Source organism: Salmo salar, chromosome ssa06, assembly GCF_905237065.1.
Source record: "Salmo salar chromosome ssa06, Ssal_v3.1, whole genome shotgun sequence".
Taxonomy (NCBI): Eukaryota; Metazoa; Chordata; class Actinopteri; order Salmoniformes; family Salmonidae; genus Salmo; species Salmo salar.
This window is the reverse complement of record NC_059447.1, coordinates 39,361,557-39,388,684: the sequence shown is the minus strand read 5'-3', so window position 1 is coordinate 39,388,684 and position 27,128 is coordinate 39,361,557. Positions and strand designations below refer to the sequence as shown.

General features: G+C 40.8%; 1 long non-coding RNA gene across 1 annotated transcript in view; it reads right to left on the bottom strand.

The window, feature by feature from the left end:
- LOC106607394 (protein ELFN1) overlaps window positions 1–24,309 on the bottom strand; it is a 90,092-nt gene extending 65,783 nt beyond the window's left edge. Inside the window, exon 1 of the long non-coding RNA XR_001329190.2 lies at window positions 23,863–24,309. This is a non-coding gene — a long non-coding RNA (protein ELFN1). The remainder of the gene's footprint in view (window positions 1–23,862) is intronic.
- Window positions 24,310–27,128: the final 2,819 nt, after the last annotated feature.

The following is a 27,128-nucleotide window of genomic DNA, read 5'->3' as shown; positions in this document are numbered from 1 at the left end:
GTTCCCTCCCCCTGGAAGGTATAGGCCGTGTGGGCATAATGGAGTCAGTCAATGGGATTACCTGGGGGATTAGGAATGATAAACACAATAACAAAATGGCTTGACGAGGACACTATCGTTCGACTGTGCTGTGTTTGAATCCAGCTGATAAAGGCTCTAAGAGTCCGTCTGCAGAATGTTAAGGGGCTGAGTCACACCCACCCACTCAGACAGACAGACAGACAGACAGACAGACAGACAGACAGACAGACAGACAGACAGACAGACAGACAGACAGACAGACAGACAGACAGACAGACAGACAGACAGACAGACAGACAGACAGACAGACAGACAAGAAGTCGTGGCAAAGCAAGAGGCCACTGGAGTCTGCTGATTTGAAAGGAGAAGACGGCAGGATAGGAATAATGATGTAACATCGAATCAACCTTTGCACACCATTTTAACTTGACACTCATTTCAGGTTAGATACAAGACTAGTGTATCATATAGAGCTAAAATGACTGTTTCCTGTACCTTGAACTGTGATATTTTGCTACAGGCTAAACACTTACATTTGGACTATGCACTTTAATGCTAATTGACCATTTTCAATTGAGCTATTTGACCCTCTTCAAACCAATATCATGTACTGAACGAGCTAGACGTTCTGCCTCTGCATGGTAAAAAGGCACACTAGAATTCCCTGCCAACATATTGTATCTACCATTCTACGAGAGAGAGAGAGAGAGAGAGAGAGAGAGAGAGAGAGCATGAGTGGTGTGGAGAGTAAAGTTGAGAACGAATGAAAAGTGACAAGTGAGGTAAAAGAGGGGAGGGGAGATAAGAATAACTGAAAATAAGAAGTGAAAGATAAGGTGAGAGGAGAGGAGATGAGGATTGGGGGCAGAGTGGAGACATGAACAGATGAGAGTGTGTGCGGTGGAGAGATTGGCTGTGTGTGGCTGCAGGATATTAGTGCTGAGGGACCAACAGCAGAGCTAACAGACCTCACATCACATTCTCAAGGAGGGTCAACAAGGGGCATCACAAACAGCGAGGCGGGAGATTATCTTAATTCTGAAGGCAAGAAAATCCAAGATACCGTCCATGCTGACTCCCTCTAATCGATGCCGACAGGTAATTCAGACGAGTGCATGGGAGAGCTTACAGCTTGCAGCTAGCCTCAGCAGAGCATTCGTAGACGTATAGCCCCCCTCACACTTATTCAGGTTCAGTCACGGCAATTCATTCAGGCGCACTTTGCTCCTCTATTATAGACCACAATGGGTAGCATTATGTAATATATAATAACCACATGAGTGGACGTTAAGGGTACTAACAATATGGGAGAATAAAATGTCCACCACCAAACTCTGAACATTCACAGGAAGTCGTTTGTCTATAACAGGAGTATTCAACTCTTACCCTATGAGGTCCAGAGCTTGCTGGTTTTCTGTTCTACCTGATAATTAATTACACATACCTGGTGTCCCAGGTCTAAATCAGTCCCTGATTAGAGGGAAACAATGATAAAACACAGTGGAACTGGCCTCAATGAGTTTGAGGGGTATATAACAATTGACTCTGCCAAAGCTCTGCAAGGTTCTTAGCTGCCTTCCAAATGTTCCAACGTAATGTTGTGACTGTCACTGTAGCGTCTATCATGCTGTCTACTGACAATAGGCCCTAGAACTCCTCAGTTGCTCCTAAGGATGGTATAATTGTTACATTCACGGTGTAGAATCATACGCTACATCAGCTGTATTAAACCAGTGCAAATAACACAGTTTACAGAATTAGTCAAGGCCAGAATTGTACACGAACAGATTAACCGTTTGGAATGAGCACATCTCTAAATAGGGGCCAAAACGAATGGAGGAAAATGGAGGACGGGTTACTAGGGGAGATTGTTGCCGGAGTATATCCTGAGGGCATTAGAGAGAGAAAAGAGGCCCAGCCTAGCTGGTGTCTCACGGCTATCAATGGCACTGCTTCAGGGTTGTGTGAGAGACACTGTTATGTAATTCCACAAGAGTCTCTTTCTCTGATACGTGGCTATTGCTTTTCAGTACAGTCCTATATACCTGTGCTGCCAATTCACCAAAAATGGCTGCATCAAAAAAAACATCAGGCCAGAGACCATCGTTTTGTTAATGTGTTTGAGAAGCCAGGTGAAGCCAAGAGTGTTAGGATTTTAACATTCATATCACAGGTAGAGCAATAGACAGACTAGTGCTCCAAATTTGGAAGTTAAACCACAAAATACTCAAGGACGTACATTGTTTAACATCTAAGAAAAAAAACGCTTCATAGATTGGCTTTGATCTAAACACACAGGTATTCAAAAAAGAAATATCCACAAAAAAGAAAAGAATGTTGTCTCAAAAGGCTGAGATTCAGACGCTGTCAGACAGTAAATGAAACATCTCAGAAAGTACATAAACACACAGGAGATTTGGAAAAGTAAGCATTTTAGCACGCAAGAAAAATGTCTGCTGATCATGAAAATAACATGTATTTTGGCACATCATGCAGCACATCTTTCTCTCCCCAACAAAAAAAATCAATCTCATCCTTTCGATCTCATCCTCATATTAGGAATTAGATAGGATCTCTATGGACTACCCCATGCAGTTTTAAGGACATGAATATCTCTGTTTGCGAATGTGCAGCGAGAGTAACACATTTCACCCCGTCTGCCTGTGTATCTAAAGAGAGAGGATTCATTCACATCTTTCAAAGGAACATTTTCAAGCTCTTACTTGGCAAAACATCATGAAATAAACACAGGTGGACATAAAATGACACAAACCATTGTCATGTACAAATCTAGGATAGTGTCACCTGCAACCAGAGAAACAAAAACAAGGATGTTGTGCATGGTATGAACGCAAACGGTCTGCTAGGTAGAGAAATAACAAAGAAACAGACAGCGGTCCCCATGACTGTAGTTCCATTACAGCCCCGGGGCTCACAGCCTGGACGTCTCACCTACACTCTTGGAAAAAAATATGCTGTCTAGAACCTAAAAGGGTTCTTCGGCTCTCCCCATAGGAGAACCCTTTGAAGAACCATTTTTGGTTCCAGCTAGAACCCTTTTGAGTTCCATGTAGAACATTTCCCACAAAGGGATCTACATGGAACCTAAAAGGGTTATCCTATGGGGAGAGAGGAAGAACCCTTTTGGAACCCTTTTTTCTAAGAGTGTAGGTCCACACTCACTTAAACTCACTGACTTTGCCACTTCTACCCGGAGAGACCATGATGCACAAACACGCATGAAAAGCTTTTAAGTCCCACTGTTCTTCTGCCAAAGTAAAAAGACTGACACACTCATGTTTCATTTTGAATGAAAGAGAAGCAGTGCCACGTTCCTCTGCACACCTCACGCTGTGTGTGGGGAAAAGCACAGCGCCATCCCTCTTTAACAGTGATTAAATAAAAGATGAATGTGTCAAGTGACACGCCTTTGCTCATTTCTGTTGGACGGGTTCACGGCCAACGGAGTTGACATGAGGAGTAATGGAAGTGGAAAGGTAGGGATGCTCAAAGCGATGTGTGTCTACAGTATGTCTCCTCGCAGTAGAGAGACTGCAGGTGAAGGCCTATAGGTTCTTGATTCTGTGGAAATGAGTCGGAGAGCAGGGCCTGTTGCATATTTAACCACCATAGTTGCTCCTCCATTGGTCATGCGGTTCACTATTCGGCATGCCTTCAGGCTTCAGATATGCTCTTAGCAAACTGAGACCAGCAGTATATTATAAATACAGAGGCATTGCTATCTCCCCCTGGTAGACCCAGCCCTGTCTCAGCACAGCTGATAATGCTGGAGCTCCCTAAACAGCCAGGGTAATGAGAAGCGAAAGCCCAAAACCGGCCTAATTAAAAGTAAACAGACATGGGCATGTAGCACCCAGGATAAGCATTTAGCCGTGAACATCAGATTAGACAGTATGTAAGGATACAGTTGTTGAGTTTAAATCTCAGAAATAACAGGGGCCAAAGCCGAGCATCGGCCGGGGTTTACTTTCTTCTGCCCCTCCAGGATGAAACCGTTTCCTGTGTTTGGGGTGTGGTTAATGTGGCTTTCCAGAAGGGATTATAGTTGATAATCAGCTCAGATCTTATAGGAGTATCAAAGAAAATTAATTGGATTTTCAGCCTTTTTCTATGGTATGATTAATGTGCCAACTTAATTTATGCATTACAGACCACTTTAGATGCCCTTATTTACTTCTGTGTTTCTAGGGATGTGTTTACACTCTTATTACTGGAAAGAAGTAATGGAATACATTCCTCATATGACGTAATTGATACTGTTGGTGGATAAATAAATAATACTAGTTGATGATTAATTCAAAGATCAAACATCCTTTAATCTGGTAATATTTAAGTGAATCAAATTAGAAAATGCAATCAGACATGGTTAATTATGATCCAAGAATGTGATTATGGTGTGCAGTTGTTAACCTACAACATGGCCATTGGGTTACTGCCTGTGAGTACAAAGAGTAAAGGTTTAGTCCAGTCACTGCAATAATACTAATAAGGAAACAGAAATCTGCAGGGGGTACAGTTTACTTTAAGAAGGCTGATTCTAACACAGATGTGGATTCCAAATGGATTTGGTTTCATAAATGTAACTTTTAACTTGCATTCTCATTCTCAATGGTGCCCTGAGAACAAACAATTCACAAATCAACATGATAATTCAATAAAACAGGGGAAAAAAAGAAGAAAGTACCAAATTCAACAGATACGCTACATTTCAACAACACAAATAAATTATGCCAATCAACCAAAACGCTCACAAACCTCAGTGAATTCATTCCTCGTTCTAAACTACACTATTGGCACCAGGGATTCAAGATGTAATGAGGATTGTAATTTTTCCAAACATGGGGTGCGTTAAAACTAAAGGCTGATTTATCTAGGTTGGTAGAGACATGAGGGACCTGAAGAGCTAACCAACCCTGTGAGCGGGTTTGGTGCCTCGTATTTTTCTACTTTAACAGAGAAGTGAGATATTTTAGAAGCTTGTACAGCAGAGCTTTGTAAACAAAATGGGAGAAATTAAGTGATCTACAGGAATTTAGAGAGGTCCAGCTGACCTTTTGATAAAGGATGCAGCGATGAGTACTAAACCTGTCAACTGTGATATGCACTCTATGGTACACTGTATCCAAGGGTTTTAGAGTAGTGGCCGCTGACTTCTGATAAATGGTGTCACCATAATCAAGAGCTGGCAGGAAGGTTTCCTGTACAATCTGCTTCCTGCTGTTTAGGGAGAGGCGTGATCTATTTCTATAAATCGCAGCTTCTTAACTAGCTCATCCGTATGTTTTTAAATGTCAAAAAGCCTCGACATTTACAAGCATAAATGTGTAAACCATCTGAAATATTTGAGAATTAGAAAACATCATACATTCAGTTTTTCCCGCATTAAGTGCCAATTTTAAATCAGCAGGTCTTTCTGCCAGGCAACAAAATCAGAATGCAGGTTTAACATAGCCTGGTCAGCAGTAGGGCCAATAGCGTACATAACAGTGTCATCTGCATACAGATGAATATTACAGGTTTTTGCAGATAGACCAATATTATTTATATACAGTAGAGGACAGGTCCCAAAATCAACCCCTGCAGGACACCTTTATTACTATTGAGGTAACTTGACACCATCAGAAAGCACACACTGTGTACTGTCTGACAGATAGTTCCCAAACCACTTGCAAAACGCATGGTTGAGGCCCATTTCAGACAACCTTTGAATGTGTGGGGATGGTCGACAGTATCAAAGACCTTAGATAGGTCTATAAATGTGGCAGCATAGTGATTCCTATGAAATAAGAAATTTAACTCAGAATCTAAGACAAGCATAGCTGCTTCAATGGTGCTATGTCCAGGTCTAAAACCAGACTGGTGCGCATTAATTAAGAATATCATTTGAAGTTCTTAGCTGAGAGTTTGCGAGTGAATTCTAATATTTTTGCAAGGCAAAATAGTTTACAAATCTATCTCCATGTCCCCTTGATCTGGACATATCCTTCTATATTTCTCTTCCCCATCTCACACTGGCTCGGCACAAAGACTCACGTGGTCTTGCTAAAAAGGTAGGATGGCATAATTGACATGCAGGATTTACACAGATCTCCACATTTATCTCAGGGATAACACCTCACAGACTCAGCAATCTGGCACCCCCCAGATCCCTCTCTCTCTCCTTTCTCCCTCTCCTCTCCCTCTCTCTCAGTGCTCTGGTCTCACAGTGGGTGATCACCAGGCTGAGCTGATGCGGCCTGAAAGGCAGCAGTGTTTAACGAGCAGCGCAGGGCGTGTGAGTGAGGAGACAACAGGTGGACCGTCAGATTGATGCGCCGCAGCTGTGGAAGCACCACTATTCTTGCCAGCTGTCGGCCTGAATAATAATCATAAAAAAAAAGGGATCTTTGCAAAGAACCTAGCATGCTGCCAAGATGTTTGTCTATTCCTGCATCACATGGGCGGGAAGGAAAATAAGTTATATACATAGAGATGTTGTTCCTTCCTCTGGTTTAAGTGACACTGCATGGCTTCGCTCATGGCGGTTGCATCATGTAAATATTGAAATGTGTGTGGCTCCTGTCTACAGAACATGCACCAGTTACAGTGCCCTAGTGAAAGTCTACACACCGCTTGCACACTCTTCTTTTGCTGCCTTGAAATGTTATCTAAAAAGGAATTACATTTAGATGTTTTTTCTAAAGATCTACATAACCTACTCCACAATTTCAAAGTCAAAGATTTGTTTTTATATTATTACAAAATTAATAACACAAAAACGAAGATATCTTGATTGCATATGTCTTCACTTCCCTTGATTGAAGCACCTTTGGCAGCCATTACAGTTGTGAATAATTTTGAATGCGATTCTAACAACTTTGCACTCTTAGGAAAACATACAGTTGAAGTTGGAAGTTTAGATACACTTAGGTTGGAGTCATTAAAAATCGTTTTTCAACCACTCTACAAATTTCTTGTTTACAAACTATAGTTTTGGCAAGTCTGTTAGGACATCTACTTTGTGCATGACACAAGTAATTTTTCCAACAATTGTTTACAAACAGATTATTTCACTTATTATTCACTGTATCACAATTCCAGTGGGTCAGAAGTTTACATACACTAAGTTGACTGTGCCTTTAAACAGCTTAGAAAATTCCAGAAAATTATGTCATGGCTTTAGAAGCTTCTGATAGGCTAATTGACATAATTTGGGTCAATTGGAGGTGTACCTGTGGATGTATTTCAAGGCCTACCTTCACACTTTGCTTGACATCATGGGAAAATCAAAAGAAATCAGCCAAGACCTCAGACAAAATATTTTAGACCTCCACAAGCCTGGTTCATCCTTGTGAGCAATTTCCAAATGCCTGAAGGTACCAGGTTCATCTGTACAAACAATAGTACGCAAGTATAAACACCATGGGACCATGCAGGCGTCATACCGCTCAGGAAGGAGACGCGTTCTGTCTCCTAGAGATGAATGTACTTTGGTGCGAAAAGTACAAATCAATCCCAGAACAACAGCAAAGGACCTTGAAGATGCTGGAGGAAACAGGTACAAAAGTATCTATATCCACAGTAAAATGAGTCCTATATCGACATAACCTGAAAGGCCACTCAGCAAGGACGAAGCCACTGCTCCAAAACCGCCACAAAAAATCCAGACTACGGTTTGCAACTGCACATGGGGACAAAGATCGTGCTTTTTGGATAAATGTCCTCTGGTCTGATGAAACAAAAATAGAACTGTTTGGCCATAATGACCATCGTTATGTTTGGAGAAAAAGGGGGAGGCTTGCAAGCCGAAGAACACCATCCCAAACGTGAAGCACGGAGGTGGCAGCATCATGTTCTGGGGGTGCTTTGAGCAGGAGGGACTGGTGCACGTCACAAAATAGATGGCATCATGAGGTGGATGTGTGGATATATTGGATATATTGAAGCAACATCTCAAGACATCAGTCAGGAAGTTAAAGCTTGGTCGCAAATGGGTCTTCCAAATGGATAATGACCCCAAGCATACTTCCAAAGTTGTGGCAAATGGCTTAAGGACAACAAAGCCAAGGTATTGGAGTGGCCATCACAAAGCCCTGACCTCAATCCTACAGACAATTTGTTGTCAGAACTGAAAAAGCGCAAGGAGGCCTAAAAACCTGACTCAGTTACACCAGTTCTGTCAGGAGGAATGGGCCAAAATTCACCCAACTCATTGTGGGAAGCTTGTGGAAGGCTTCCTGAAATATTTGACCCAAGTTAAACAATTTAAAGGCAATGCTACCAAATACTAATTGAGTGTATGTAAACTTCTGACCCACTGGGAATGTGATGAAAGAAATAAAAGCTGAAATAAATAATTCTCTCTACTATTATTCTGGCCTTTCACATTCTTAAAATAAAGGGGTGATCCTAACTGACCCAAGACAGGGAATTTTTACTAGGATTAAATGTCAGGAATTGTGAAAAGCTGAGTTTAAATGTATTTGGCTAAGGTGTATGTAAACTTCTGACTTCAACTGTATGTCTATTGTTTTTGCCAAGATAGCTCAAGCTCAGTAAATTTGGTTAGGAATCATTGATGGACAGCAATATTCAAACCTTGTCTCTGATTTTCAATCTAATTTAAATCAGGACTGAGACTGGACCACTGAGGAACACTCAACACCTCTTGGAAAGCCAATCTGGTGTGTCTTTGGCATTAACTTTTGGGTAATTGTCCCGCTGAAATTTAGAATTTTTATCTCAGGGTTATGTTTTCAGAAGACTAAGGCAGGTTTTCCTCTAACTTTCTAACCTTGGCTTTGCTGCTATCATATTTCTTTAAATCCTGAAAAACTCCCCTGTCCTGCCACTGACATGATGCTGCCACCAAAATACTTTCATTCTATGTTGTGTTGTATTGGATTTGTCCCAAACCTGTAGTTTTTAATTTAGGCCCAAAAATGTATTTATTTGCCAAATTGTCTTGCATTATTACTTAATGGCCTTGTTGCAAACAGAACAGATGATTTGGAGTGGATTAATTATTTTGACGTTGTCATAGAGGCCAGTAATGTGAAGTGAATGCAATGTGGTTGATACTCTGTATTATCAAGTATTGTTGTGGCAGCATTATGTTATACGTACAGTATGCCTGTCACCGGCAGGGACTGGGTAGTTTGTCAGAATCAAAATAAATATGAAAGTAGCAAAGCCCAGGCAGAAAGAGGAAAACCCGCCCTAGTCTTCTGAAAACCTAACCCTGGGATAGAGTTGTACAGTTATAACCGGACAATTACACAGATTGTAACGATACAGAGGTGTTCAGTGTTCCTGAATGGTCCAGTCCCAGTCCTGACTTGAAAATCAGAGACAAGGTTTGAATATTGCTGTCCATCAATGATTCCCAACCAGATGTACTGAGTTTGAGCAATTTTGACAAAAACAATGGTTATATGTTGCCCTAAGAGTTGTGCAAGGTTGGTAGGATCTTCATCAAAATGAATGACAGCTGTAATGACTGCAAAATGTATTTTCACAAGTACTTATATAAGTTACCAAAACATTTTATTTTTTATTTGTATTCATTTGGACAATTTTCTATAATAGTTATTTCACTTGTGGAATAGGTTGTGTACATCGGTAGGAAATAAATCTAATGTAATTCCTAACGTAAACTTTTACGGCAGCAAAATGTGAAGACTGTGCAAGGGGTGGGTAGGCTTTCACTAGGCACAGCAACTGCTCAGAGGAACCTAGAGTCTGATCTGAATCATGATGCATGGCTCTGTGCAACGGCACTCTCCAAACTTGGCACGGCAAGGGATCGACTTCATTGCGCAGGCCACACAACATATAGTGAGCTAAATGTATTTCATTAATTTGGTGTTGCTGTGTGAAGCTGTTGCCCTGAAAGCCCAATGCTGTGTCCACCTTCATTACTCTGCAATCGATCATCATCTGGGCGGCCACTTCTTTGGAAATGACTAGGCTGTGGTCTACATGCTCTTAAAGATCTCAGCCAAAACAATAGTGACAACAGAAACTGTTTCCAAATTGGGACAAAAATTATTACGTTATTCCAAAGTTACGTTTTTTTTTTTTTTTTTATTCAAGGATTTCAACACACACAATACTTGACAGTACTGCAAATCAGGACAGCATTACTGTTCTACAAACAAATCAATATGCAATCATGTTTTATTTCATATGTGCTACCAATAGCAAAAGCAGTTGAAAGACCACTACATTATAATGTAATGACATGTTTTCCATACATACAGTCTAAGGAAGAGGGAGAACCAATAAGTAAAGCATGTACTCCAACATAATTGTTATCATACACTGTGGCCAGCAAACGGTGTGAATACTGGCACATTTTAATAAGTAGATGCTAGTATGTTTAGAGGCAGTTTCTATGGTAACAATGCCATCTCTTCACTCTCTTGTTGACAATCCGTTAGACTCCTCCAGTAATACTGATGGAAATCCTGAGTTTAGATTAGATTAGTTTAATAGTCGCATGTATAGAGTTACAGATGTAATTATTGAGCGCCAAACTCCAACAATGCATTGAAATAAAAAATAAAAAAATTAAATAGTAAAAACGTGGATAATAATACAAATAAATGTATATAGAAATGTCCATGGGGGGGGGGGGGGATTTGGGTGGGCGGGAGGGGAACAGGGATTATCTTAACTCCTAATGCGGACATTGCATGAATGATTTTAAATCTCTAATAGTCTTTAATTATGAATCAATACTTGAGCTTAGGTAATTGCGAAGCCTCAGCAGGCCAAAATGTTGATTTATGGTGCATCTTGACAGAAGTGCTTAGAGACCCTCAACAATTGAGAGCTGCATTAAAGCTACAGCTGATTCACAGTCTGCAGTCAATAGAATTTTAAAATACATTTTGCTTAATTATCTCACTGCCTTAAAAAGGGACTTTTGGTCCCAAATGGCCCCTAAAAACAGGGCTGAATTGAGAACATGGATATCGCACATGAAAAAGTAGCTCCCTGTCCATGACTTTGTAAGCTATCAATCATCTTTCTTCGAATGACGTAGGCATTGATGTCAAGTGTCATCCCCGTTCTCTCGTCTGGTGTGACACTGTGGTTACTGATGCTATGTCTGAGGTCAAAGGTCGCGCATAGAAGTCATGCTTTACTAACCCTGCTCACATTACCTATGACTGATGATGGCATGGCTCTAGCGGCGCTGTCACCACTGTTCACTGCCATGCCTCCTACCTCACCTCATCCATCAGAGGGGTGCTCACCTAGCCACACACCCATCCAAACACCTCACTGGACCCGGACAGACACTATTGATGGTGCTCCAAATGAATATTCATGAATCATAGTTTTGTTTTGTTTGGGGATCCATTTTTAAGAGAGAGGGATAACCACTTAGACCTTCTGCACCAGAGGGCTCCCAGTAGGCGAACAGATGCTGGGCTTAACCCTGGCACAGCAGATGTTGATGATTTATTCTCTTTTTTTGCCAGATTAAAGCTGCCTCGACAGTCGCACTGTGGCCTATCGGAGGAATCAAGCATTTGCCATTGGAGGAAATGGTTCATCACCAACAGCCACCTGTGTAGCATTACTCTTCATTAGGAAAACGCATCACACTAATCCAGTTAAATGCTTAACTCATAATAAAACACTATGATACAAAGGGATGTGTTCCATCTAGGATCAACAACTGCAACTCTTTAAATATAGCATTCACACGATTCATATTAAGATGTCAGAGACTTTGATATGGCACAGCTTCATGGAAGAAAGAAAAATAACATTGTTTTGTGACCACTTGGGGACCAAGGAACCAACATCTTTGAAACCTCCTGACTTTTAATGTCCCTAATCCAGGAGTTATCCTTGAATTTCTCTGTTGGTACTTCAACGTGCAGGGCAACGAACTAAGTCAATCTTCCGTCTACGATCCCTTAAGGGTAAAGCATTACTTGTCATTCCCTGACGACGGGGGAGATAAGAAATCTTCTGAAATCAAAGGGAGAGTATTTTCTTCATAGCCACAGGCGCCAGATTACCCATCAGCAATGGCCGTGCAAAGATGCAAAACGGAGGTTGCAAGAATAACCCGTTGTGATTTGTCAGATGGGGCGGAAGTATAATTTGTACTGATAAACAAGCCAGACTCAACGTGTGCAAATCAGCCTTACATACGGGTGGGAGTACAGCTACATGATATCAAAAGGGGGAAAATAGGACTGCGTCTGTCTGCCACTGTGCTGCGGCAGCGCCAATTTGGACTTTTCTCTAGGGCAATGAGTTCCTTTCAATTCGGTTTCTCCTTCGCTCTCTTGATTTCCCACAGTAGAATTGACAGAATTACAGTGTGTAACGCTCATGTTTTGTCAACTTTCCCTGTTTAGCAGACAAGCACATTATTAATTAGATAAGCAGGGTATTAGACAATCCATTCCAAGGGGCAGGAAGTATTTCATTGCAGATGGCAGTGTGGCCGACTCCATCAAATCCCACCTGTTTCATTGACTTCACTTCTTCACTTTTTAAAACATACCTGTTGTCTCAGCTGTTTGGCTGTACATACCAATGGGAGTAATGCTCTGCATCATAAAACAATAATACCAATTGCTTTACAGGGTGTGTATCATCAAAAGCCCACACATATAGATCCATACTAAACACCACAAAGACATGTACTATTGCATGGATTTCACATTGCATTTGATCTCTTAATAATTCCTTAAATACTGAGAGCACTGTCAATCATAGAATCTCTCAGGCAAAGACAAGCATCTATCCACAGCATTAGCATGCACAGGGGCAGATCTGAGGCAATGTGATCACTTGACATTCAAAGAGAGCGAGATAAGTATTGATTATGGTGAGGAGGGTTTGTCACTTCCACGGCTTGAAGCGGCTACAGTAAAAACATGCAGCACGGAGTTGGACAGTGCACACTCACCTCTCTGCCGGAACCTCAGTCACTACTGCAAAGTGATTCACCCACCTACACTGTGTTGGAACTCTGTATGGAAAACCCATCTAGGTAGGCCAGTGTTTATCTTAATGATCTATTACATGAGCTTGCTGAGAGACTGCTGCTTTGTAAAGACAATAGACTATATTAAATAATATATTTACAGTTTACTGATTCGCACACCATCATACCATACATGCATTTACTGTAATTATCAAACTATTATGAATCCAATCTCATCTAAAGGGGAGATGTTAGACTTCTGTCAATACAGATATATTTTCCTGAAGTAAGACATGGCAAATTCACTGCATTTCTAAATTACATTTTTTTTTAAGACTTACTGATAGTTCACTTTTTTTGTGGTTGCTAAAATTCGCTTAATTTCAGTTTATGTGACAAAACAAGCAAGTATAGTATAGAGAATCATTGTACCATCTAAACCGTTGTGAAATATATTTTTCAGAACCAAAAATATATTTTCAGCTGTTCGAAGCTTGTGTACAAAATCTGAAGTAAAAGACTCAAAAACAAAATAGCACACATAGAACATATCTACCGCTTCTTAGACTTGCTTTCAATGAGAATGATAGATCTATAACACACATTTCTATGTCAAAAAGTCACATATTGCAGCTTTAACACAATCATACAATTCATTTCCTAGCAACAGAGGAACCAGAATTATTTGGACCTTGTGGGTCTTACTCCTGAGCTTTTGTATTTCACAAAGGTTCTAATTAAAGTGATTGGTATCCAGTCTTTTCATTGAACAGGATGTTGCTGATGTGTGTGTGTGTGTGTGTGTGTGTGTGTGTGTGTGTGTGTGTGTGTGTGTGTGTGTGTGTGTGTGTGTGTGTGTGTGTGTGTGTGTGTGTGTGTGTGTGTGTGTGTGTGTGTGTGTGTGTGTGTGTGTGTGTGTGTGTTGGTCCCACCTCACGTTTTGCAGTAGTGTCCAGTCCCCCTGCAACCAGTCTAATCACTTAAGGGTGAATGATAGACTCAAGCGTCATACCTAGTGGAACACATATTTTGCAATACAACTAAACAATATGAACAACATCAATAGATTTGGCTTCAACTTCTTTAGCTTTTCCTATCATCTGATATGCATAACGCATTGACACAAACAATGTATTCGGCCAGAGACTTCACAGACAGTGTGCTGTTTCAAAACGGCAATGTTCATGTCATTTGTAAATGTATGCGTGTAACGTATTGAAGAAAAAAGAAAATTGACAGGTTTTTAAAACAAGTAAACAAAAAAGATGATGTTGTGTCGTTATGCCTGATTGAATATGTTTTTAAAAGAATACATTTGCTATTATTGTTACTATTTCTGACAGTTTCTTGGCATGTACATACATTGCTTTATCTTTCCTCTGTATGATGCGGTTGACCTTTTCACCCTGAATTTCTGCAGTGTGCCTCGTATGCATATTCCGCCATCCGAGAGTATGTCATTCAGTGAAGGAAGGAAATACTGTTTCTCGTACACTCACTCAGTAAAGCCAGATCAATAAGAAAGCCTCTGAAGTGAGCACATTGACAAACCCGTTATGTATCGCCAGTTTTAATGGGTTCTCATGCACAGGATATTCATCAACCCATGCGGTGCTGCAGCCTGCAGGTATACAGCCCCCGTGGTATTTTGTAGCCCTGCCCTGTAATTACTTTGCAGAGAAGATGGCAAGGGAGAGGGGGACGGGGGGAGGGGGGAGGGGGAGAGGGCCGTTCAATATGCCTCGCTGCCGTGCCACTTGTGTGATGCTTGTTTGCTAAAGGTTTTCTTCCATCATAAATCAGTCAGCAAGAGGCTGAGGAACTACATGCCTGGCACACCAGAACGATTTTCATCTTTGTGCACTCGTATATGAGTTGTGACTGATTAAAATTACCCCCCGAGCCAACCCCTGCGAAGGAAAACTTCTCAACAATTAGACTCCTATTATAATTTATCTGTCTCCTTTTCACATGGACACTCTTCTTCAGCAGGGTGGTACGGCATGATCAGGGGCTCAGCTGCTTTTAAACAACAGTGATTTTGAGGAAATTAGACCTTTGTGAACTGGAGACAGCACTTAATCGTCAACCCAACAACATTTACATTTTTACATTTTAGTCATTTAGCAGACGCTCTTATCCAGAGCGACTTACAGTAGTGAGTGCATACATTTCATACATTTTCATTTCATGCAACACTCTGAAACTGACACTGGAAGCAAACTTTTCTCAAGTACAAAATATGTTTTGTATCATCTGGTCCCATTTGTTTCTAAATGTATCAGGGATCTAAATGGCCATCTCTGCCACCTTCAATAAAGTCTCCTAAGTAAACGCCAACACATTTCTTCTTGAGACGGGTCCAGGTCACAGCTCAGTAAACGCCATACACAGTTAATGAGTCAAACAAGCTGCTGATTCAAGGTGAAGTTTGCAAATGCCATTTTGTATGCTTTCTAAAAGATACTATCTCGGCAATTGTGCCATCTTTGCTTTGCAGAATTGAAATACGACAGCACCCAAGGGCAACCATCCAGCTTTAGGACATCAGCTTTTTATTTCCAGCTTATCTGCAATTTCCAGGCTCTATTAGATACAGAAAGTCCTCAACGTTCAGTCATATTGTTTCTTGCCACTGAATGCTCAGGGACTGTCAATAGACTGTATTTTGGATTTAAATTGTCCCGAGATACAATTCAGACAATGCCTATATGACAAACATGTCCTTCAAATCAGAGGCATTTATAGACCCTCCATGTTTCAATGAAATGTTGAACTTGTGTTTTATAGTATAGAACTACGCAGTTTCTTCAGTTGGGATTTGCAAACTGGAATCTCACCTCTCATTTAAACGGATGCAGCTTGACTACAGAACTGTGGCTCAATCTAGCATATGCCACCACAGTGTGGTACAATGCCTGTGTCACCGTGTTCATGGTCTTTAAATGACAAGAGACAGGGTGTGATGGTGACTATAATGGAGGGGTTTTAAACATTGTCAACGTTTACAATTTCATTCACCAATCATTTCCATCCATTTCAAACAAACAGATTACAGTCCGCATATGTTAATGAGAGACATTTCTCAAAGGCACATCCCACTGGGCACAAACTTGTTTCGATGGAATTTGTCAACATATTGTGACATGGAATCTACGTGGAAAATACATTGGATTTGAAAAAAGTCATCAAAGTGGTTGTTTTGAGGGTGAAACTTGTTTCGAGGGTGATTATGTCATCATGGTAACCAAATGTCGGCGTAGACAAACCTTTTATAAAAATATATTTAATGTTTACCTTTCAAATATTTGTCATGTTCACCTTTACAGCAACGTCAGATCTTCAGCACTATGTCCACTATCTGAAAGAAATAACTCATACAAGAGAATTGATATATCTACAGCGACTCTTTGGTCTCCCAACCAGGTTGTTAACCAAGCCCAGCCCTGTTTACCTAAGATATTTGTCACTGACCATTGCCAATGTGCTATTGTGAGAATAATTGTTGAGAGCTCTAACATTTAAAATGAAATAGATTCACTGTTGTTGTCAAAGTCATTCCATAGGGTTGGTTTTAACAGAGCAAATGAAACGTGACCCTACGTTATCACTTACAGTATATCATCAATGATGCTATTTAGGCCTATATCGCATTTGCAAAGTCATCAATAGCAATTGTTTAATTTCAACCCAGAATTAATCCAGAAATAGACAATACAATAGGCCTAGGGTTTCAAGCTCTGGTTGATTTCAAATGTAGTGATTGGTTTAAATAAAGGTTGAAAGCACAGGGATAGACATTTGGGTGACAACTAAACCACAAATCCGACATTGTTTTCCATTTGAATTTGGTTGGGCTTTTAGATGGTTGAAAGAATAGTGATAACACATAGGAAATTCAACTAACTTTTGGCTGTCTTTTTGAATGGGTGAATATAGGTTGTAACTTCATTGATCAACATCTCAACCAAATATGACCCAATTACCCACATTGAAATGGCATAGTGTGCCCAGTGGGATGCTTGTTATCCCAAAGGAGAGGGAGGAATTGCAGCACATATGCTACTTCAAGCTGATATCTTATTAGCACCACAGACACTTCCCTCACATGTGCCATTTAATTATCTTGTCTGAATTTTAAAGATGATTATTTCACAATTACACACAACTTTTCTCATAATCCTGCCATGTAATATGTTTGACATGATAGCATCTCAGATATCTATTTTCCATAGCAGGCCTAACCCTATTCCTCATCTGTATGAGGTGAGATGAAACATGCAAAGTAAAGCACATAATGTATTATGCCCCCTGCATTAATATGGAAAAAGCAAATCTGATTCTTATAGATTCCAGCTGGTGTTATTGCATAATTTACCAAGATACCTCTTGGTGATGAGGCTGACTTGGACTATGCTGGTCTCACTCAAAACCTCTTGGTTTGTCCACATACTAGTCAATACTCAGTGCAAACAAGATTCATGACATCATATTGTAGCCATAACTGGACTCAAAGTGATCAGTACTATAAACTATAATACCAACAGGTCTTATTAACCTCTTGACAAGATCGTTGGTGTTGTATTGAGGCTGTGATCGCTGCAGGTCCTATGCTTCTCTGCGTGATGGTCCCTCAGGCCAAGGCCCCGTACTGATGCTCTCAGAGCAGCACCAACCCACTTCTGGGTTAGACCAAATGGGACTCCATGACCTCGCAGCTGCCAATCCAACACCTAAAGGTTACTACAAAAAAAGAAACGTCCCTTTTTCAGGACCCTGTCTTTCAAAGATAATTTGTAAAAATCCAAATAACTTCACAGATCTTCATTGTAAAGGGTTTTAACACTGTTTCCCATGCTTGTTCAATGAACCATAAACAATTAATGAACATGCACCTGTGGAACGGTCATTGAGACACTAACAGCTTACAGACAGTAGGCAATTATGGTCACAGTTATGAAAACTTAGGACACTAAAGAGGCCTTTCTACTGACTCTGAAAAACACCAAAAGAAATATGCCCAGGGTCCCTGCTCATCTGCGTGAACGTGCCTTAGGCATGCTGCAAGGAGGCATGAGGACTGCAGATGTGGCCAGGGCAATAAATCGCAATGTCCGTTCTGTGAGACGCCTAAGACAGAGCTACAGGGAGACAGGATAGACAGATGATCGTCCTCGCAGTGGCAGACCGGTACATCCGAACATCACACCTGCGGGACAGGTACAGAATGGAAACAACAACTGCCCAAGTTACACCAGGAACGCACAATCCCACCATCAGTGCTCAGACTGTCCGCAATAGACTGAGAGAGGCTGGACTGAGGGCTTGTAGGCCTGTTGTAAGGCAGGTCCTCACCAGACATCACCGGCAACAACGTTACCTATGGACACAAACCCACCGTCGCTGGACCAGACGGGACTGGCAAAAAGTGCTCTTCACTGATGAGTCGTGGTTTTGTCTCACCAGGAGTGATGGTCAAATTTGCGCTTATCGTCGACAGAATGAGCGTTACATCGAGGCCTGTACTCTGGAGCGGGATCAATTTGGAGGTGGAGGGTTTGTCATGGTCTGGGGCAGTGTGTCACAACATCATCGGACTGAGATTGTTGTCATTGCAAGCAATCTCAACGCTGTGCATTACAGGGAAGGCATCCTCCTCCCTCATGTGGTACCCTTCCTGCAGGCTCATCCTGACATGACCCTCCAGCATGACAATGCCACCAGCCATACTGCTTGTTCTGTGCGTGATTTCCTGCAAGACAGGAATGTCAGTGTTCTGCCATGGCCAGCAAAGAGCCCGGATCTCAATCCCATTGAGCCCGTCTCGGACCTGTTGGATCGGAGGGTGAGGGCTAGGGCCATTCCCCCCAGAAATGTCTGAGAACTTGCAGGTGCCTTGGTGGAAGAGTGGAGTAACATCTCACAGCAAGAACTGCCAAATCTGGTGCAGTCAATGAGGAGGAGATGCTCTGCAGTACTTAATTCAGCTGGTGGCCACACCAGATACTGACTGTTACTTTTGATTTGGACCCCCTCTTTGTTCAGGGACACATTATTCCATTTCTGTTAGTGACATGTCTGTGGAACTTTTTCAGTTTATGACTCAGTTGTTGAATCTTGTTATGTTCATACAAATATTTACACATGTTAAGTTTGCTGAATATAAACACAGTTGACAGTGAGAGGATTCTGTTCTGTTTCTTTTTTTGCTGAGTTTAGTTGGCAGTCTGGCTAACTGACTTTAGCCTGGCTAAAAACATAGCAAGCTAGTTAGCCTTTTTAGCATCCCACATCTCCATGTCAAATAAGGCATGTCTCACACTCAATTTTCAGGTATTAAAAGGAGCTTCCCCTTTTGAGCTTCCCCTTTTGTGCATAGAGCTTGTAGAAGCTTAAGACATTCCACTAAGAGGCCCTATTGGGGAGGATACTGATGTCGTACTGATGCTGGGGCCGCTACAGTATTGTGGTATTGTAACTGCAGATTTTGGCATGCTGTTGTACCATATGTTTCTTAGCTCTGTCCACAAAGCATGACTGGTCTCTTTGATTACACTTTACACATTGTTAACCATATACCCAGAGCATCTGGGTTTGAGCACACCAGTATATCATGCTTAGGTAATTTCTCTACAACACACAGCGCATCTACTGCAAACAATTCTGAAACAAAGCATGGATTCCTTCTACAAGACAGTCATGTTTTCTTTTATCTTCAGTATGATTCCTTATTGTGTAGTACTTTATATCACATTTTTTTTCCAACCAGAGAATAATGCTTTGTTGCCTGGAAATCACCAGTTACCATGACGGATTAAAGGTACTATGTCTTCACAAACTTATGCATGTGTTTACTTTAGTTTTACGACTAAATTGACAACCTATCACCACCAGTAGACTCATCATCATCATCATCATCCTCCTCCTCCTCATCATCATCATCATAAGCATCACTACTTGCAATGTCTTCAGAAAGTATTCATACCCCCTGACTTATTTGACATTTTGTTGTGTTTCAGCCTGAATTCAAAATGGGTTAAATATATATTTTATCTTTACATAAGTATTCACACCCCTAAGTCAATACTTTGTAGAAGCACCTTTGGTGGCGATTACAGCTGTAAGTCTTTTTGGGTAAGTCTCTAAGTGCATTGCACACCTGGATTGTAAAATATTTTCCTATTATTATTCTTTAAATTCTTCATGCTCTGTCAAGTTGATTGTTGATCATTGCTAGACAGCCATTTTCAAGTCTTGCCATAGATTTTAATGCCAATTTAAGTCAAAACTGTAACTAGGCCACTCAGGAATATTCAATGTTGTGTTGGTAAGCAACTCCAGTGTAGATTTGGCCTGGTATTTTAGGTTATTGTCCTGCTGAAAGGTATATTTGTCTCCCAGTGTCTGTTGGAAAGCAGACTGAACCAGATTTTCCTCTTGGATTTTGCATGTGCTAATAGCTGTATTCTGTTTATTTTATCCTAAAAAACTCCTTAGTCCCTGGCGATCACAAGCATACCCATAACATGACGCAGCCATTACCATGCTTGAAAATATGAAGAGTGGTACCCAGTGAATTTCTTGTGTTAGATTTGCCCCAAACATAACGCTTTGTATTGAGGACAAAAAAAGTTTATTTGTTTGCCACATTTTGTTGCAGTTTTACTAGAGTTTTTTTAATGTATTTATTTCCCCTTTATTTAACCAGGTAGACCAGATTAGAACAAGTTCTCATTTACAACTGCGACTTGTGCCTTGTTGCAAACACAATGCCTGTTTTGTAATATTTTATTCTGTACAGGCTTCCTTCTGTTAACTCTGTCATTTAGGTTAGTGTTGTGGACTAACTACATTGTTGTTGATCCATCCTCAGTTTTGTCCTATCACAGCCATTAAACTCTGTAACTGTTTTAAAATCACCATTGGCCTCATGGTGAAATCCCTGAGCGGTTTCCTTCCTCTCCGGAAACTGAGTTAGGAAGGACGCCTGTATCTTTGTAGTGACTGGGTGTATTGATACACCATCCAAAGTGTAATTAATAATTTAATCATGATCAAAGGGATATTCAATGTCTTCTTTTTTTTTACCAATAGGTGCCCTTCTTTGCAAGCCATTGGAAAACCTCCCTGGTCTTTGTGGTTGAATCTGTGTTTGAAATTCACAAACACAGATTCAGGGACTTTACAGACAATTGTATGTGTGGGGTCCATGCAACTTATTATGTGACTTGTTTACAAATGTTCACTCCTGAACGTATGTAGCCTTGCCATAACAAAGGGGTTGAATACTTACTGACTCAAGCTTTTCATTTTTATTACTTAGTAAACATTTCAAAAAACCTAATTCCACTTTGACATTATGGGTTATTGTGTGTAGACCTGTGACACAAAATCAAAATGTAATCCATTTTAAATTCAAGCTGTAACACAACTAAATGTGGAATAACGTCAAGGGGTGTGAATACTTTCTGAAGGTACTGTATGTCTTTTTCCAATGGCAATATCGATCAGGACAGCTTCCTCTCCTCCACTCCTTACCGTCATGAGAAGCTGTAATTCTTTTCAGTATCCGCAGCACGATTTCACTCTCTTCCACAAATAACCAAGCTAAGGCAACTTGCATACAAAATAGCTGACTCAATCTTCAAGCTGCATAATCAAGATAAGAAAGACAGGGACAGGAAAAGGAGATGCGGGATGCTAATGTGAGGCAAAGCTCCAGCGACAGCAGCTATGAAACTGTGTGAGGATGTTTTAAAATCGTCAAAACTCTCCCGGTTTAGCTGCAAATATCAAGTTGGCTTGCTCATCCCACCACCATTTACAAAGACGTGGAAAGTAAATGGTGTCATGAAAATGAGGGGTAAACAAGAGGAAGGAGAAAACATCGGTTTGTTTTAATTATTGTCTTCGTAGCCTACTGTCTTTATGTATACATGTTTCGTTCAACATATTGATATAACGCACTTGTGCCAAGCGCCCTGTTGCGGCGCGTAATAGATGACTATACCTTTTATTTTACTTGTCAACTGTGTAAGCCGAGGGTTTACGCACCACTATACGCAACAGCTCAAGCTGTTGTCGTAATATGTTTGGCTGAGTATCAGCTGAGCATTAGGCTCTTGTCATGGCAACCTTTGTAAGCGAACCACACTTTCTCAGCGCTCATGCAAATAAGGCCTACTCAATATCGTGAATCAATTTAGAATTTCATTATCGACATTCATCACAATGGTGCAGTTGATCCACAAAAAGAATGCAATATGCAATATTTGCATATTGGTAAAAAGAAAAGAAAAGAAGATTTGCACAAAAAAAGACTTGTAGACAGATATTGCAACAATATTTGTAAACAATATTTACAAACACCTAGGCTATACAATATGCATTTGCATACAAGACGAATAGCAAAGACGCTATATTCAACCAAGTAGATGTAGGCTGCACCCCCTGTCCTATGTACTAGCTCTGCCTTGAGGGTCATATTGATGTTTGTATGGCTCTGGCTTCAACCATATGAATATGTGACAATGGATATGAATCACAGGATAAAAACAAATATTTGTAGTTGAATAAAATCAACTGCAATCCAAAATCTCTGAGATAATTCAATACATCCGATGTCACTTTTATAGGGATAAATCCATATCCTAATTTAGCCTGCCCTGGTGTTTATATACGTCACAAACCCTTATTTAACCTCAATTACAAAATGTATTACCATGCTCAGAGGCATGCAACCAAGTGTCTACATAGTCACCGATTAATTATACCTGCAATATGTTACAGTAGGCTAAGTATTTCTGTGTACTGTAGGGTATGTCATGTAGACTCACCAGTACAGATTAGCCCTGTTGACTGGGTCAGTTCCTCGTGTCCTCACGGACCTGGCGCGCCTAGCACATCGGGCTGTACTCTGGATGTCATACAGTATGTTGCTTATTCTGTAACCTACCATCCTGCACGCAAACTCAAATTCTGAACGTTTAAAACCTCTGAGAAATTATCCGATAAGGTGTCGTCTTGACGTCAGCAAGGATCTACGCACTAGTGTACATTTAGCAAATTTTTCATAATTTAATTAAATAGGAAAGTAACACAGTTGTCATATAATTCTCAGAAAACCCAAGAAGCAAAGCCATGAGAGAAATATCTTCTATCGTTCAAGGCGAACTCTAGCGGTAAAGAGGGTCCGCTCGCTGTCCATGGTGCTGAAATGCATTACAGGCAATAGTGGCTACTTCTATGTTGGCGTCCTTTTTACTTTTGCATTCCAATTGCATATTACATACAATGAACATGACATGAGATAAGATAAAGATGTTTGGTGGATGGCAACGCTGATTTTCTATTTAGTCAACATGGTTGTGTAATTCTCTATACGGGACATATTATTATAAACCTAGCTATATCAAATAACTTAGAAACCACTCTACGTGAATATTATTTGTAACGTGCTACAGTTTAAATACCTAGATTTGATCGTTCACTGATAAAATAAACACATTCCAAACCACTTAAACTATGCATGTCATCATAAAGGCATGTGCAAAATGTGTTTAAGTTTTATGCATGCATATGCAACTTCAAACCAGTTCTACATTTTCTACAGCTAACTCAAGGATAAGTGATATGCTACAATGTGTTGCCAACACACGTAGCCATTGGAATATGGCTCATGTGTGAAAACTATTCTTGCTAAAAACATGCAATTACTTTTACATCGTTGACTTTCAATGTACTGTGTCGATATTTAAAGACACGACTAAAACGTGTACGTTGAATATGTTAGAGAATTAAATCGTATTGTGTTTACTGCGGCATTGAAGCGTATTAGAGTACAGCATTCCTCCACTAACCAGAAACATTTAAGCGCTTACCTTCTTACAACAGCGGAGCAGAATCTCTCTAGCCTTTCCCGATCAAAAACTGGAACCCTATGTCACCATGAACCCCAAGACATTTTCAAGGAGGCAGCAGATTTCTGATGAAAAATCCAGGGTTCTGTTGGTCTCGGAATACAAGAAATGCAGCTCCTCACTGCGTCAAGCACAAGCCTCAAAGATCCATTAAACAGTGAGTGATTAATTCAAGCCAGAGAGCCCTGATCGAAATCTCTTTCACTCCTTGCCTTTATGTATTCCGAACAGGAGTCGGGAGTTTCCATTATGCCGCGACAGGGCTCTTTTTTCAATCATATCGGGGCTGACACCACGTTTTAACCATAATCGGCGGGTTATTATTTCAGTTGGGAAGCGCATTGGAGAAGGAGAAGAAGCATGTTGATCCTCAAACCCAGTTCGGGTGAAGATAAATCTCATAATAAGATTGTTTGTCACCGCAAGTCTATAAATGGTGGAGTTCAACAGTCTGGAGGGTAATTGTAAATCCTTTTGTTGAAGTGTGCCACTGCACCTCTAAATATAGTATAGATCAGCCATATATATTATAGGGCCTACATATTTAGCCTGGCCTCACAACATGTTCATGTAGAAAAATATGTGTTCTATGGTGGAACTTCATCAAGATAATGTTGATAGGCACGGTTCACTTGTATGCAAACATGGAGCTTATTCAAACGGAGGTACATTGTTTTACTAAATACTTAAAGGGACACTGTTTTGTAATAAGTATATATTTTTTTATAAATCAATTACTTCATATTTTCCCTTAATTTTGTGTTTGTCAACTTGGCAGAAAGATAAGCTGGTATAGCTTTCCAAAATACAAACACAAATGTATTGAAATTGATATAAAGATGTTGAAATGAACTGTACATTAAGACCACCCAGTACTACTTGGGCCATGCCATAACAACCACAGGTTGTTCAACTCCTGAAGCTGGATATTGGCAGCAGTTGATGCCCATGAGAGCTCTTATATTTGATTTATAGAGAGTGCAGCCTGATGTCCTCTATGGTGACGTAGGCTGGATGGGGGATGACCGGTGTGGCCGGCTGGCCAGGCTGCAGATGCTTGTCTGTCAGAGTGAGGGAGTGGGCTTGTGAGGAGCTGGCGCAGGAGGCTGCACTGCCCCTGTCTCATTGCAGCACTCAGGCTCTGGATATAGGCAGGCGGACGGCCGGGCAGCATGGTTCTGCTGCTGCAGCACTGGGGTTGGCAGGAGCACTGTGTCACTCTCACTAATATCTTTATGATACTGGGGGAGGCCTGCTGCTGGGCTGGGCCGTGTTTCCCTGGCCCTGGCTGTTGCAGTGCTGCCTAGCTGCCTGGATGTCTTTGGGCCTGGTGCAGCAGCTGCACACGCCACACTCCTCAGTCAGGCATCAGGGGCTACAGCTCTCTCTCTCTCTAAGACATTTGGGTTATTCCTCCATCCTCCCTTGGCCTCCAGTAAAAACAATTTATTCTGTTTCAGAAGGCAGCACTAATTAATTTAGGTTGTAACCTGCCTAGGTTGAACTTGGGATGACTTCTGCCCCCCCCCACACACACTAACCACAAACAACATAGCAAATTCTGTTTGTTATCTCTGCACAGTCCATCAAAACCTACAGTTCAGGAGCTGTGCTGTATCTTTTCAATGTTCATTTATTTCCCACAAAAAAATGCCTTTGATCATAACCAAAGTGAATGGACTGTCAACCAAAGTTCGCAGGGCAGCTAACAGTAAACATGGCACTAACATCAAATGAATGAAGAAGTAGAAGCTAGTGTACCTGGATCTGAACTGTTTTAAATGATACATCATACGAACAGGAACTTTCTGGTCTATACTGTTTCTGTTTTATACTGTGACAGAACAAATGGGATTGATTTCTGAAGCAGTGAAGCAGTGAAGTGAAGGGGTAATGACAATACCTCTGCATGTCGTCTACAGTACTTTGATATGTTTGTCTGTTCATAGACATTGACACCAAGATGCACTGGGGAATACAGTACAGGTTCTAGGAATAACTACTTGTTATACATGTTAAGCCAACATGAAATATTTTAAGTAGCTTTCAGTGCAAAAGAGAATATTCTAATGTCAGTAAATGGAGTTTTGGGGAAAGAAGGCGAAGCAGGCCAATAGGTGGGAATGTCAAGTGTTATTTATTCAAATCCTCCATTTACTGGCTAAGCCTGTTTGGGGCTGAGGAGAAGAGACGACAGGGCTAGTTATAATTCAGGGCAGGACATGGTGAGGTGCAGTTGGTATAATGGAGCATCTGCTGACACTGAATGCTCCAGATCCATCTTAACATCTGGGCGGTGGGACAGACGAACAGACGCCTACTGAAGCAGCTCTCCTATTGATGGTGTTGCGTCAAGGTAAATGAGATCCCATCAACTCGGAGGTTGTTTGAAAAGTTTGTTTAAACACCCCCTGTAACATGGTTGTCATTGTCTCCGCATTAAAGCATTAATCCGGTGTAACAGATGAAGTACTACGACGCCTTTGATATAGCCCAGTGGAGAATGTATTGATTCGGGTTCTGAAGTGGATGGGATTGTCTCGTCGTAGAAGCGTGGGAGCAACCAAAAACGGTATTTGCCCTTTTCTAAACGTTAAATGAGTGATATTTGATTTCATTGCCCCACGGTATTGCATATTGTCTAAACTGGATTGAGTAAATCCATGTTTAGAGGATTAGAGGGTTTGAGCCCTGTGACCAAAAGGCCTCTTTTTAGGAATGGAAATCTCACTGGATAAAAAAAAAATGGAACAGACTAAAGGAGGGTCTTTCTATAAAAAGGGGCATAACCATTGACATTTTCAAACTTGTATTTCACTTAAAGGACCAACACAAGTAATCCAGCCGATCCAAACCTAAATCGGTATTGCTCAGTAAAGTCAGTGAGGATAACGTATTACTCTGCTGCCCTGACATTCCCTTCTTCTTCTTATGAAAATCACATGAATTATGCACTGGCCTAGTATGACAGTATTCATAAGCATAAAATAATGTTTGCCTTTGTTAATATGTAAATATGAATGGAAGTGTAGATAAAGCTAGTTAAAGCTATTAATCCAGATACGTGAAGAAATCATATAACCAAAGCATATCTTTGTTTGACACTGACAGGGCTTTTAATAGAAAATGAATGTGTACTCCAACATGAAAATAATATTGCAGATTCCAGACCGTCTAACGAGTGCAATGGAAATCATGTTTCAAAAATATCTAACAATATGTGATAG